This window comes from Gymnoscopelus braueri (assembly GCF_963280865.1).
Source record: "Gymnoscopelus braueri genome assembly, chromosome: 5".
NCBI classification, from domain to species: Eukaryota; Metazoa; Chordata; class Actinopteri; order Myctophiformes; family Myctophidae; genus Gymnoscopelus; species Gymnoscopelus braueri.
In genome coordinates, this window is record NC_137606.1 from 37677503 (window position 1) to 37693966 (window position 16464).

Sequence of the window (16464 nt, forward strand, 5' to 3'; positions counted from 1 at the left end):
GTAACGATTAAGTAGAACTATACCGACTGGAAACCAAGGTTTTGGTCTGCCCTCAGCCCTCCACTTCCGGTGGTGCGGTTCTTGAGAGATTATGATATTACCAACAACACATCATCGACACAAAGTCCAAAGAGCTGAGTAGTTATCATCCATCTATTATTTCACGAAACCTGTGTGTGTGTGTGTGTGTGTGTGTGTGTGTGTGTGTGTGTGTGTGTGCGTGCGTGCGTGCGTGCGTGCGTGCGTGCGTGCGTGCGTGCGTGCGTGCGTGCGTGCGTGCGCGTGCGTGCGTGTGTGTGTGTGTGTGAGTGTGTGTGAGTGTGTGTCATAACTCAGGCGCCGCCCGACCTAACAGACTTATACTTGTTGTGTGTGTTCCATATGACCCAGGGCAATTCAATCTGACCAACTGTTTCCGAGAACCGGAAAACCGCGAATGTCTGAATCTATCTGTCCACGGCTCTGCAAAGGATGCACCGAACTCCACTTGGACTCCAATATGTCAGACAACATGTACAACAACTACATCAGGTAAAGGAGTATTGCACTAATGGGTGAGCATTTATTCCTGACTTACGTGGCGCCCAAGTAGGCTGGCGCTCCTTGAGCACCAGTCTAGTTCCTATAAAGACATCTAACAATACAGCAGCATACTTACTAGAAGAGTCCTCTTTACAGCAACTGGAGCAAAGATGTTCTATACGGAGTGGATATCCACAGCAGCAGGTGGTTGTTGGGTTGTGCTGCTTGTCCCCACAGCAGATATGGGATTTGGAGTCCTTGGTCAAGATCGTCTCTCTGCCATGAGGACCACAACATAACTGTTTGTCTGCATCATAGGCTTCTGTGGAAAAGGAAATGCAACTTACATTTTTCATTCATTCATTTTTCATTACATTCATTCAACGCCCACACTGCCAAGGACGACCTTTTGTTTTTGTGGTTGGGGCGGGGGGGGGGGCTGCTCTCTATCACCCGAGTGACCATTTTCAGCCGGAGATCACGTGATCCGAAGATTTCCGCCTCTGTCCACTTCCTGTTTAGCGTTTTCCGGAAAACAGCTGTATCTTGAGTTGACTTTGTTTGCCCTGCATTTTTGGCGAGATTTGGTATATTCAACATGCTGTTACAAGGCACGGGCGGTCGCGGTTGGATTGTTTTTTGTCTGGGCGACGCACACTAATACTGTTTGTGTTGACAAATGGTTGGACGATCGATCATAATGGATTTTTTTTTTTGTGACCAGTTGAAAAGAGGAAGAAGCTGGGCAAAGCTGCAGGTCCTGATGACATACTGACCGAGATGATCACTCACCTAGGCCCAGTCGCCAAACAATGGCTTAAGGACATGTTCAACACCTGCCTCCAAACTCAGCGCATACCAACGATCTGGAGGAAAGCCATCATCATTGCTCTCTTAAAACCTGGGAAAGACCCCAACCTCCCCAAAAGCTACCGGCCCATCTCCCTACTCTGTATCACCTATAAGCTGTTCGAGAGACTACTCCTTAGCCGACTATCCCCCCAGATAGACGCTGAGCTAATCAAGGACCAAGCTGGGTTTAGATCCGGAAAATCATGCACAAGCCAACTGCTAAACCTCACCCAATACATCGAGGACGGCTACCAGAAAAAGCTGATAACAGGTGCTGCCTTTGTTGACCTGTCGGCAGCTTACGACACCGTCCAACACAGGCTGCTGATCAAAAAACTCTTCGACATGACAGCGGATGCCAAACTGTGCAACGTAATACGTTTTCTTCTGAGCAACCGGATGTTCTATGTCACACTCAACAATAAAAAAAGCAGATGGTTCCACCAGAACAACGGGCTGCCGCAGGGCAGCGTCTTGGCACCTCTCCTCTTCAATGTCTACACCAACGACCAGCCCCTACCAGAAGGATGCAGCAGGTTTATCTATGCAGATGACCTAGCCATGACAACGCAGCAGCATACCTTCCCAGAAGTTGAGTCAACCCTGGAACGAGGACTCTCAGATATGTCCGCATACTATCTTGAAAACCACCTGCGTCCAAACCCAGGGAAGACCCAAATCTGCAGCTTCCACCTTAAAAACAGGGAGGCGAAACGGGAGCTCAACGAAACCTGGGACGGAATAAGGCTCGAAAACCACCAGCACCCAGTCTACCTGGGAGTAACCCTTGACCGTACCCTCAGCTACAAGGAGCACATTCAGAAGACGAGAGCTAAAGTGTCCACAAGGAACAACCTTCTGCGCCAACTCACCAACTCAAAGTGGGGAGCTCACCCAAGTACGCTGCGTACAACGGCACTAGCCCTGTGCTTTTCCACCGCCGAATACGCCTGCCCAGCATGGTACAAATCAAGCCACGCTAGCAAAATAGACCCTATCCTCAACGAAACCTGCAGGATAGTTACTGGGTGCATCAAAACAACCCCCATACCCTGCCTTTATGCCCTCTCTGGCATCGCCCCCCCTGGCATCCGCAGAGCCGTCATCGCTAAAGCCGAGCGCACAAAGCAGGCCAATGACAACCGGCATTTACTCCATGAACACACTGCCCCCCAGAAACGGCTCAAGTCCAGGAGCAGCTTCCTGGATGCCACAGCAGAACTGGAGACCACACCACCTGCTGCCAGGATTACTGAGTGGCACAACCAATGGAACAGCCTGGGCAGCCAGACAACCCAGTGGACCGAGAGAGGCATCACCCCAGATGAATGTCTCGCTACTGGCCACGACCAACCTTGGACTGTCTGGAAAACCCTGAACCGTCTGCGGGTCGGCGAAGGACGCTGCAAGGCATCCATGAAGAAATGGACGTTAACATCTTCTGATGCATGTGTGTGCGGTGAACCACAAACCATGGACCACATCATGAGCTGTAGCTACGCTCCACAATGTACTGGAGTTGACCTGGCCGAACCAAATGCCGCTGCACTAGCCTGCGCCAACCACTGGAAAGACGTGATATAGAAGATGGCCGGACACGAAGAAGAAGAAGAAATTGGATACAAGTTGCTGCACATATTCTTAACAGAATTATCAGGTATTTGTATAACTCCTGATGGGTCTGGGAACTTTTGAAGTCTCCAACAAAAATATTATTTGCAGGAATCCATGTTTTATTCTTAACCTACTGACCTTGTCCACAACACCGTAGGTTGACTTTGCTGTGTCGAGCTGCTGTCGAAAGGCTTCGGCCTTCTGTCACTAAAATCACAAAATTCAACCTATTACATTGGGCTACAGTGATATGCATTTATGCCTAGCCTATGACACCACCAATGATGAGCTAAGACACTAATACATACATACATAAATACATAGGCTACACATACATACATACATACATACATACATACGTACGCACGCATGCACGCACGCACGCACGCACAAACACACACACACACACACACACACACACACACACACACACACACACACACACACACACACACACACACACACACACACACACACACACACACACACACACACACACACATATACATACATACATACATACATACATACATACACATACATACATACATACATACTGTACATACAGTAGGCCTACATACATACGTATATACATGCTAGGGGACATATTAGTCCAACCCTAGTCAAGACCAACCCTATTAGGTACCATACCATAAAAGACTCCAAGCTTGCTAAAAAACAAAAGTCTTTCCCTCTCTCTCTCTCTCTCTCTCTCTCTCTCTCTCTCTCTGTCTCTCTCTCTCTCTCTCTCTCTCTCTCTCTCTCTCTCTCTCTCTCTCTCTCTCTCTCTCTCTCTCTCTCTCTCTCTCTCTCTCTCTCACTCTCACACTCTCTCACTCTCACACTCTCTCACATGTACACACACACGCACGCACACGCACGCTCGCTCGCGCACGCACGCGCGCACACACACACACACACACACACACACACACACACACACACACTCACACGCACACACGCACACGCACACTCACTCACTCCCACACACACACACACACACACACACACACACACACACAGGCTAAACATTGGCACAGCCTAAAGCCAGAGAGGGATAGGCATTGGTCACATATCATTCATTATGCGTCATTTGGAATGCACATTTTTTGAGAAATTGATTAAAGGTTGAAGAAACGTTCATAAATCACAAAATACGCATCGTTCTAATCCCTGTTACTTGATAAACAAACTAGGCTACAGCTTTATGTTCATCCAAAAAAAGGATAACCTTGCGTCACCAGAGCTCACTTTCATTTTCATTTTGACATCAAAAAGCAAGTGACATGCAAATAAAATAGACTTTCTCCATTTTAATTTCTGTTATGGTCATTGAACCTATACCCATAAATAAAACAGAAATTTGATTATTGTTTCCTTTTTTTCTCTTTCAAATAGCATGTGGAAAAGTATAGGCTATAGGATAGTCGAATTAGGCTGCATTTTCATTTAAAGTTTATATTATGGGTGCGTTTGGATATGTATGCACTGAGAGCACCCATATGATTGAAGTCCGCTTCCATAAATTGCCAAGTTGCCGGTTGCGAACTTGGACCCACAAATGGCCTGGGTCCCGAAAGTTCTGAAACATATCCAAAATACGAAAAAGGTATATAGGCTACATGACTGGCCTACTCACAATTCCACTTGTTTTGGCTCATATCACACGCAAAACAATTATAGACCTATAAAATTAAACCAACGCACTGCGCGTTTCTGCAAAGAACCTTCATGGGACGCTCTGATATAGGCTATAGAGGATTGTGCTTTTTGATTAGGCTATTTGACCTGTTTCTATCCTGTGTTTTTCGCCAGTGGTGGAAAGTAACTAATTATATTTACTAAAGTAGGCTATATACTACTTCCAATTTTCAGTACTTTTACTTCTACTCGACATCTCAGAGGCAAATATTATACTTTTTCTCCACTACTACAGTTATTTGAAAACTATTTGGGCCATTTGAAAATAGCAGATCTACAAGCTCACAAAGCCTCAGATTGCCAGTTGTGAGCTTAGATCAGCTATTTTAAAAATATTTTTATACATTTTGAAAACTTGTAATGGGACATTCTGCATTATGAGTACTTTTACTTTGGGTACTTTAAGTAGGCCTACATTTTGATGCCAATACTTTTGTACTTTTACTAAAGTACATTTTGAATGCCAGACTTTTACTTGTAATGGAGTAGCCTATTTGTAACATTGTGGTATTGATACTTTTACTTGCTCTTCCTCTAGCCTATATCCATCTCCCTCCTCATGAAAACTAAGGGTGCGTTCGGAAATTGCGCACGGAGCGCACTCGCCTATTTGTATTGGCCAGTGCGCTCAGTCAGTGCTATATTTCCGAACGCACGGGAGGCGCGTTCGAAAATTACGCACCGGAGCACACTCGCCTATTAGTTTGTATTGGCCAGTGCGCTCAGTGCTGTATTTCCGAACGCAGATGGAGATGGAGTGTGCACGAAATAAATAAAAAAGAAAGAAAGAAAGAAAAACTCCTGTCAACCCGTGACAAATCTGACAACAAAGTTGATTCTGATTCAGGCAGACTCCTCATGGTGCCCGTGCGGTAGAGGTGAACTACAGAGATTTTTGGTTTAGCCAGCCTTCCATATGGTCGAAATTCATTACAAAGATCATTTAGGCCTATCAATGGGCATGTAAGAGAAATGGCCACAGGTCTGCCACTCTACCTTAAATACATTGATTAAAACACCAGAAGGAATGTTAAAAGGACTTTATATATCAGTGGGCTATTATGGGCCTATTAATTAATTAATTCATGTATTTATTTATGTATTAATGAATGTATTTATTTATGTATTTATGTATTTATGTATTTATGTATTTATGTATTTATGTATTTATTCATTCCTTCTTCATTCGTTCATTCTTATTTATTTCTATTTATTATTATTATTATTATTATTATTATTATTATTATTATTATTATTATTATTATTATTATTTATTTATTTGAATTTTAATCCATTTACAAATTACAGAACTGCGTGTTAAGCTTACATTTCCAGTCCTTTTTTCACCTTTTTGTTGTTGTTTTTAGGGACATGGAATGAATGAATGGAATGAATTAGTGCGATGTCCGTTTCTGAACGCTCCAACACCGCCCATCCCTTCAGACACAGTTTTGTTTTTATGTAGGCTAGGCTACTACAGGCTACATTAAGGTAATCTCTGACAGACCATACCCCTAATAAATGACCGAGTAGCCATGCCATGTAGCCTAACTGACAGGCCACTGCTTCATTTGAGAGATCGTTATTTTGTTATGCAGGATTTATTTATTGGAATTAAAGGAGTAGTTCACCCCAAAAAATTCTTATTTTCTAATGAGAACATTTCATGTTTTATATCTGTTTTTGTCGCATTCCTGAGCCAATCATTTGCCGGAGACTCTGCCAGTCATCAAGTTATTGGCTCAGGAATGCGACAAAAACAAAAAGAATCTCCACGAATTCAAGGCTTCATGCAGTGTGTAATTGATAGAAATTAAGTCATTTTTTGGGTGAACTATACTCCTTTAATTTGTGAAATATCCAAGAAGCAGCCAGCCAGTCCCATGCAAAAGTATCATTCAGATGTAGAACATGCAGTTTTCTACTTACCCATATAAATGGAGAAAAAAAACAGCCAAACTGAAAGAATGTTACCAAGACAAATATGAGTAATGTATCCACACACAAAAAAAAATTCAATTACATTTCCACAAAAATGATATTATACCATGTAGGCATACAGGGGCCCTAATTAGTCTTCTGGAGCCCATAGTGCGTCCAAGCCCTCTATGACGTCCTCAAGCCAGTTGGATGAATGTTGTATATGCCTGCCCTGGAGGTTTTAGAACACACAGCAGCTCAAATGAGTTGCCTTTAAAGTGTGTGGCTACTAAAAAATGACTAAATATAGTCAATTTAACCCCACCTACTTCAGGTCATTTCCTCTGACACCAATATACACACCCACAAATATATGCACTCCCTCACAACAATGCATCAATCTCAAATGATCTTGAACTGCATCAGCCCAGCCCACACACACACCAACCACCCACCCACCAGTCATGAGATGGAGGAAAAACACTGGGAATGAGCTTAGCTTTTCCCTAGCCCTGAAACATGACTGTCATGCAGTGGTGGAAAAAGTACTCAAATTCTTTACTTAAGTAAAAGTACCAATACTGCAATATAAAAATACTCTGTTACAAGTAAAAGTCCAGAATTCAACATTTACTTGAGTAAAAGTACAAAAGTATTGGCATCAAAATGTACTTAAAGTACCAAAAGTAAAAGTACTAAATATTTGAAAATAGCAGATCTACAAGCTCACAACGCGTCGCGATGCGACGCGTTGTGAGCTTGTAGATCGGCTATTTTCAAATAGCCTGGGTATAAAATAGGGTTAAAGTGGTTAATGAATGTTTCATTATATCATAATTTATATCTGAAAAGTAACTAGTAACTAAAGCTTTCAAATAAATGTAGTGGAGTAAAAGTACAATATTTGCCTCTGAGATGTAGTAGAAGTAAAAGTATTGGAAATTGGAAATACTCAAGTAAAGTACAAATACCTCAAAATTGTGCTTAAGTACAGTACTTGAGTAAATGTACTTAGTTACTTTCCACCACTGCTGTCATGTCATGTGAACCATGGCTAGCTTTTCCCTAGCTAGAGCAGGGGTCTTCAACGTTTTTCAGGCCAAGGACACATTTTGTTTCACAGCTGTGTTTGTTTTCAAGAACAATAGCCACACACATGATAGTGTGTGGCTATTGTTCTTGCGGTGATGATTAATGGCTGCTGGCGATGGATTTCACACATTAACTCAACGACCTGCCATTCAGTGAGTACTTAGTATTCGCATATGCATCATAGCACAGCATAAAAGGCAATGAAAAAAAAATCTTGAATCTTCAATACTGTTTGTGTCTTCAATGCCAAGTAATACTATTCTGTAATAGATACAGGAATGTTTGCTGTTAACATTGCTATTATATCTGATAAGCCTAATCAGCATTTATTTATAACAATCCTTGCGCTCTTACATGGTAATAATCCATGCTTTGCATTGAAAATGCATCCAAGGCTAAAAGCAGCTCAGAAGTGGTTGAGTTAGGGTGATTAACATCAGAAACACTAGAACATTAGGCCTACAAAGCATATAGGGCAGGCAAGGCTGGTGTCACTCCGCGGCTGCGGCTAGCCCCGCCCCCGGTCGGTGGGGTCTCCCTTCACTTGGAGGTTCGCTAATAGCAGCCAGTAGCCTGCTAGTTAATGCTCTTTCAGCAGTGTTTCGCCAAAATGGGAATGAATTGTTGTATGAAAACTGTTCCACGGCTTCTCACCATCGACAAGTTGAGAATAAAGGGGCTAAAATGGACAACAGACTAACTTTTCACCGCATTCCCAAATGGAAGCCAGGTCTCCCGACGTAACAAAGAGACGATGCATGGCTTGGTTGTCTGACAGCCCAGATGACAGAAAAAGACGTGGAAGAAACACGCAAGATAGCACACCTCAGGATCCATGTACAGAGGGTTATAGGCACTATACGCAACAAGTACCATATATTGTGAATGAACCAACATGGTGAATCTTGGCCACGCCCCCCAAATCACTCCCCCACCCAAGCGAACTTTGCCAGCCCTATTGCGTGCGGGACACACACGCGCAGCGCGCGCGTGTGTATAACTGTGTCCCACAGTTAATTGATTATAGACGCGCGCGCAATTATAGACGGGTCTTCAACAGTTGAAGACCCCCTAGACAACAGACAACAAAAAAGGTAGACAATGGTTCAGTTGCAAGGAAACGCAAGTCAAGTTTAATTTGTATAACGCAGACAACAAAGGCAATTCAAACTCAAAGTGCTACTACACCTGTATCACTCATTGACGTCATTTTCCCTCGGCCTCCCTCTAGGGCAGTGGTTCTCAACCTGTGGGTCGGGACCCCCAGGGGGTCTCCACATGATTTTTTCCCCCACAGTGACAAGTGTCAATTTAAGGACTTTTAAGACCTTTGTAATACCAAAAAAGGGGGGGGGGGGGGGGAGAAAAGAAAAGACATGAAATTAAATGAAATTAAAAAAGACCATTAATGTATCAAAAGTAATCAACAAACTTTACAATAAAAACTGGTCAAACATTGGTCAAATTGTCAAATAATAATAAGAAAGAGGCAAAAATTGTGAAAATAGCAGATTTACAAGCTCACAATGCGTCCGTTGTGAGCTTGTAGATCAAACTAAATGTATAATGCTTCAACTCCTACAATTAGTTAGTGCTTGTCAGGGTGGGGGGTCCCCATTTCAAATATGATTATGTTGGGGGTCCCCAGTTCAAATGTGATTATGTTGGGGGGTCCCCAGTTCAATTATGATTATTTTGGGGGGTCCCCAGTTCAAATATGATTATTTTGGGGGGTCCCCAGTTCAAATATGATTATGTTGGGGGGTCCCCAGTTCAAATATGATTATGTTCAAATATGATTATGTTGGGGGGTCCCCAGTTCAAATATGATTATGTTGGGGGGTCCCCAGTTCAAATATGATTATGTTGGGGGGTCTGAAAAGGTTGAGAACCACTGCTCTAGGGCAGTGGTTCTCAACCTTTTCACCCCTATGATGTTCAGCAAATGTATATAAGTTGTGCAACTACGCCACCTGTTGGACACCGCTATAAGCAGGAAGCGAGTCATTTAATTCAGGCATTCAATAGCAACACTCTGTATGAGCAAGCTCGAGAATAAATACCATTGAACACACGTCGTTGTATGCTTGGAGTATTATCACAGAATACAAACATTACACTGGCGACGAGGTGTAAACGGAAAATACACGCTGTGAAAAAAAAACAAAAAACGAGGAGAAAAGCCAGATGGACATAAACAAAGGAGGCTAATGCTAATGCCTAACAAACAACAGCACGTAAGAGACCTCAAGCATGTCGTTGGCTGCACACACAGCTCTTCTACCCTTTGTCTGTCTGTCTCTTATATGTCACCATGATTTGTGTGCATGGGGATCTCATCTTAAAGAAGCTCAGTGCTTAATGAGTCTTCCAGTTTAGTAGACCTTGTATTGTGAATTTGTACTTCCATGTACTGTTGTTCTCATGTCTTACTAAATAAAGTACACCAATCAATCAATTTGACACTGAAACAGATCCAAGCTCTGTTGGACCACGCTGGACCAAATGGCTGCAAAGGTTTGGAAATTATACAACTGCAATGAATATTACTGGAGATGCTAGGCTGAAAGCATTGTTGCTATACATAGCAGGAGAACGTGTGCATGATATCTATGACACGTTAGCAGCAGACGATGATGATTATGCTGCCACAAAGCAGAAGTTATCTGGCTATTTCTCACCAAAGAAAAATGTTCAGTACCAAGTGTATATGTTCAGAAAAGTCATGCAAGAACCAAGAGAAAATCTGGACAGTTATAACACCAGGCTGAGGATGTTGGCTAAAAACTGTGAGTTTGCAGCTGTTGATGCAGAGATTAAAACACAAATCATACAGAGCTGTAAATCATCCAGGCTACGCAGAAAGGCACTGAGGGAACCTGACCTAACACTAGATGAGCTCCTTGACCATGGAAGGACACTGGAACTGTCTGAGATGCATGCATAGAGAGAGGCGCTGCGGCTGCAGTCAACGCACTGGATCAGACAAGGCATCCAAAGAGCAGCAGATGGCCTGAAAAACGTTCCACTTCCAACCAATGCATGCAGGAACTGTGGAGGTAATTATCCCCATGATGGTGAATGCCCAGCTAAAAACAAGGAATGTAGAGCCTGTGGTAAATTAAACCATTTCAAGTCAGTGCCGTTCAACATCCAAAGACACCAACTCAAAACGACCACAAAACATCACGTAACAAAGACTGCAGATGAGCGAACGGAGCATAACTCCTCCAGTAGTGATGATGGCTTTGATGGATGATGTGTTTGCAGTTGATGCTGACAAGATTTCAGAGTTGTCACAAATCCAAGTCATGTCTGTTTTGATTGATTCAGGAGCATCAGCAAACTGTATCAGTGAGATAAGTTTTGATAAACTGATGCCAAGTCCACAACTCAGCTCCACTACAACCAAGATCTACCCCTTTCACTCAGATGTTCCATTACCCGTGAGTGGTGAGTTCAAGTGCAGTGTGGAGAAAGGACAGAAGATGGCACAATGCACATTCTTTGTCATTAAAGGTATCATGACATTCATTTTCACTTTTTTTATTTTCAATGTTTTATTTGGGGTTTTATGACCTCAATTACACCCAAAAAACCTGAACTTAGAACATTCAGTGGATTTTCTGTGGTCTGGGGTTTTCTGAATAATTAGGCTGAAAAGTAATCTGAGCTTGGCCCTTCGACAGTGAGGTCACAGTCGATTAATCCCGCCCACTCTCCTCCTCGCCCCTCCCCTCCCCTATCCTTTCCTTTGGGGGGGGCGGAGCAAAGGCGATGATTGACAGGCAAAATCCCTCACCAGCGACACCCGCAGGCAAAGATTTCTTTTTTCATTGCAGTTGAAAAGGCTTTAGAAATGTGAGAGAAAAACACCTGCCATTGATCACTGGAATGGAATTTTCACTTAAAACTTTTTGTACACTTTTGAAGGACCAGGACAAAGACTTTGAATGTGGTGTAAAAGTGAATGTCATGAAAGCTTTAAAGGTGACAGAAAGGTTTCAATATTCTGAGCTACAAGACATCCAAAGCACTGGGTCTGATTAAAATAGTCACCACAGTGTCATCCACACCACAGTGTTGCACAGTTGCAGATGAGCTGGTCGCAAGCCATCCTGAGCTGTTTCAAGGGATAGGACTACTGAAAGACTGTCAGATAAAACTACACATAAACCCTGACATTAAACCCACATGCCAACCACACCGACAAGTGCCATTCCACATCCGCCAGAAGGTTGAGGATGAGCTCCGTAAATTGGAAGCAGATTACATCATTGAGGAGGTCACTGGCCCCACACCATGGGTCTCACCTATTGGTGCGGCTCCCAAGCCTAAAGCCCCAGACAAGGTCAGAATCTGTGTCGACATGCGCCAAGCTAACACGGCCATAGAAAGAGAACGTCACATCACTCCCACAATGGATGACGTGGTGCATGAGTTGAATGGAGCAACTGTGTTCTCCAAATTGGATCTGAGAGCTGGATACCACCAGCTAGAGCTTCATCCAGACAGCAGATATATCACCAAATTCACAACTCACCTCGGATTGAGGTGTTATGAGTTTTGGAATATCTTCTGCTGCTGAGGTGTTCCAGAACGCCATATGCCAGTCACTGCTAGGTCTCTGTGGTGTGAAGAACCTCAGCGATGACATCATAATCTATGGTGCCTCCCATACTGAAAATGACGACAACCTCCGAGCGCTGTTCAAGAAAGCGGTCTCACACTCAATCGTGAAAAATGTGAGTTTAACAAGTCCAGGCTCGAGTTTTTTGGTTTCATTTTCTCTGCAGAGGGCGTTTCAGCTGATCCCAAGAAGGTCGCTGCAGTCCATTATGCTGCAGACCCCCAGACTCCAAGTGATATCAAAAGTCTGTTAGGCATGACCAACTACTGTTGGTCAGACTTGGTAAAGACTTCTCCTCCATCTCAGAACCACTTTGCAGGCTCACCAGAAAGGACACACCATGGATATGGGGTCCAGAACAGCAAGTTTCACTACAGACTCTAAAAGACAGTCTGGCCAGCGAAGCCACTATGTCATACTTCTACCCAAACAGAGAGACTGAACTGATTGTGGATGCTAGCCCTGTCGGACTGGGTGCAATCCTCTGCCAAAAAGATGACAAAGGGGTGAAGTACATAATTGCATATGCCAGTCGGTCTCTGAGCGATGTGGAGAGGAGATACTCACAGACAGAAAAGGAAGCCCTGGCCATTGTGTGGAGAGCACTTCCACTTGTACATTTATGGTCATCCTTTAACTCTAGTGACCGATCACAAAGCACTAGAAATCATATGGAACAAAACCACCTGCAAGGATCGAGAGATGGGGACTGAGGCTTCAGCCCTACAACTTCAGGGTGGAATACAGAAAGGTGCTGACAACCCAGCTGACTATATATGTCTATGTGAGTGCAGACTTCTATGGACCACTTCAACTGGAGAGTACCTGCTTGTTATCATTGATGAATACACACGCTACCCAGTTGTTGAGAGTGTAAGATCAACTTCAGCTAACACAGTCATTCCAGTCATGGACAAAGTCTTCTCCATGCTAGGAATTCCTCGTGTTTTGAAAACAGACAATGGTCCCCTGTTCAATAGTGACCAGTTCTCCCAGTTTGCTGATTACCTGGGATTCCATCACCGCCGGATCACACCACTGTGGCCCCAAGCCAACGCTACAGCTGAGAGATTCATGCGCATGCTGGGCAAAGCCATTCGTGTGGCCAACACCCAAGGAATGCAATTCAATTCAATTCAAAGGGCTTTATTGGCATGAGAAAACATACGTTTACATTGCCAAAGCAGAAAGCATAATACAACAATACAGCAATACAATCAAAACAAAAAATATGTACATTTGAAAGTCAGAATCTTCGATAGGTCAATTTCTATGTACCAAGATCACTGGGTGCAGGTATAGTGCCGGAATATACACAATGATTAGTCTTTAGGGTGGTTGTGTTCCGTTTGATATCCTTTTCCTATCACAGCAACTCACGAATCTTGCTGCTGTGTTTGCACATTGTTGTACTTCGCCCAGCAGGTATGGGAGTTTTTTGTCATTGGTCATGTTTTCAAAATCTCCGTGTGTGGTTGTAATCTGTGGGAAGTATGTGTCTCTGATGTCTTGGTACAATGGACAGACGGTTAGGAAGTGTAGCTCGGTTTCCACTTCATTTTGTGTGCAGTGGGTGCATAGTCTGTCTTCTCTCGGGATACAGGTCTGCCTGTGACGACCTTTCTCGATCGCAAGACTGTGCTCACTGAGTCTGTACCTAGTTAAGATTTTTCTTTGTTTTGGGTCAGTCACGGTGCTCAGGTATTCTGCCACTGCGTATTCTCTGTTTAGGGCCAGATAGCATTCTAGTTTACTCTGCTTTTGTGTTGCTTCTTTCCAGTGTGTCAGGTAGTTTTCCTTTTGCTGTTTTATAATTTGGTTTAGTCCAATGGGTTTTCTATCTCGTGGCTCTGTTTGTGTTTGTGCCCGGAGTTCCAGGGCCAGCTGGCTGAGGGGGCATCTCTCTAGGGTTTCGCTGTGTGTGAGTGCCTTGTTATGGAGTGCATCTAGGTCACTTTCTTTTAGGTGGTTGCACTGGAAACAGTACCTGAACATCTTCCTGCGTGAGTATAGATCCACACCTCACAGCACAACAGAAAGCTCACCTGCTGAGTTGTTATTTCAACGCAAGATGTTCACAAAGATTCCATCATTCACTCACACTGCAAGCAACAGTTCAGATACTGAAGTGAGAGCAAAGGATGACAAAGCTAAGGCCAAGATGAAGTCACACGCAGACTCTAATCGTCGTGCGAAAGCACACACTCTTATCCCCCAGGTGACACTGTGCTTCATCGGCAGCCGAAAAAGAATAAGCTCACCACACCATATAACTGCGAGCCATACACAGTGACCAAGACCAAAGGCTCCATGGTGACAGCATCCAGGGAAGGGCACTCCATCATCAGGAATTCATCATTCTTCAAAAAGATAGCTCCAGAACTACTGACCATCCCAATAGCTCCTGATGACGACCATCGTGAGTACAGTGAGGCCTCTACAACTACAACACCACCGAGGTACCCCACACGACACAACAGACGTCCTCCCACCTACCTACAGGAATATGCTTAACGTATGGACTGTTGTGCGACTTGTCAACCCTTTACAGTTTTTGAAAAACATGGACATTACCTGAACTGTTGTGCACTTAAAAAAAAAATGACTGATTTGTTTAAAAGGAAGTGTTTGAAATGGACCTTTATTATTTGTTTGTTTTATGGGGGTTCAGACCTATTTGAAGAAGCCAAGTGTTTTGAAAAATATTTGCCATATTCGAAAGAATGAGTATGATGCTAATTGTGAGACATTGATAATGTGTGTATGATGTTCTGTTATGTTTCCACATCAATGTGATGTTCGGCACTTAAGGTTTGAAGCTTTAACATGTAAGCTAAATGTTTATTTTGTTTGCACAGTGTTTGGACAATTGTTAAAGAAGAAAAAATAAAAAGAGCAATATGATGTTCAGCAAATGTTGTGCAACTACGCCACCTGTTGGACACCGCTATAAGCAGGAAGCGAGTCATTTCATTCAGGCATTCAATAGCAACACTCTGTATGAGCAAGCTCGAGAATAAATAACATTGGACGCATGTCGTTGTATGCTTGGTGTATTATCACAGAATACAAACATTACAACCCCCAAAAATTCAACCCCCAAAAATAATCATATTAGAACTGGGGACCCCCCAAAAAAATCATATCAGAACTGGGGACCCCCCAAAATAATCATATTTGAACTTGGGACCCCTCAAAATGACCATATTCCCCCCCAAAAAATATATTAATATATATATATATTTGGGGGGCCCCGACCCACAGGTTGAGATCCACTACTCTAGGGAAGCAGATAGAAGCAGGGGTCTTCAACAGGACAGAGTTACTACAGGGGGTCCGCCAAATCTTTGTGTGATAGGATATATTTGTTTACATTAACCACTTGAACCCTAGCATTGATTGATTGATTGAATATTTTATTAGGCAAAAAATTAAAAACAGCACAGTTACATTTAAAATACTTTGTCTAACAGGTCCGTTCATAAAAGTCCTTGCAGACTTGTTTCCAATGAGGGCCTTGGTATTCAATTCATATACATATATAGTGGCACCACAGTTCGAATATCATTACAAAAAAAAAACAGCAAAAAATATATCACTATGTACAACAAAAAAAATAAAAAAGTAAAAAAGAGGGGGAAAATGATATGTACAAGAACAGGGGGGGGGGGGTCTGCTGTCTAACGGGAAAATGGTACTACCTCCTCCTTTGGCCACCTGAAAGGTGCTTTTTTAAGGCTCTTTTAAATGAGCCCAGCGAACTGCATGTTTTGAGGGATGGAGTTAGACTATTCCAATACTGGGTGGCAGTGCTGTAGAAGGAGAATTTGCCCATGTTTGTTTTATGGGTGGGTGGTACCAAATTGTTGTTAACGCTCCCTCTGTTATTGTGACTGTGAGTGTGAGTTCCCTGGTGTTTTTTAAGAGAGAAGTGTTGTCCACACTGATCACACCCATAGGGTTTCTCTCCAGTATGAATTCTCTGGTGTGTCTTAAGGTTTGCCATTACAGAGAAGTGTTGTCCGCACTGGTCACAGCTATAAGGTTTCTCCCCAGTGTGAATTCTCTGGTGTGTTTTAAGGTTGGCCATTACAGAGAAGTGTTGTCCACACTGATCACATCCATATGGTTTC

The 16464-nt window shown here is 43.2% G+C and overlaps 1 protein-coding gene across 1 annotated transcript in view; it reads left to right on the forward strand.

Moving 5' to 3' along the window:
* Positions 1 to 16464, forward strand: part of bmp16 (bone morphogenetic protein 16) — a 604258-nt gene that overhangs the window by 538140 nt on the left and 49654 nt on the right. The gene's annotated exons all lie outside the window — the stretch shown is intronic.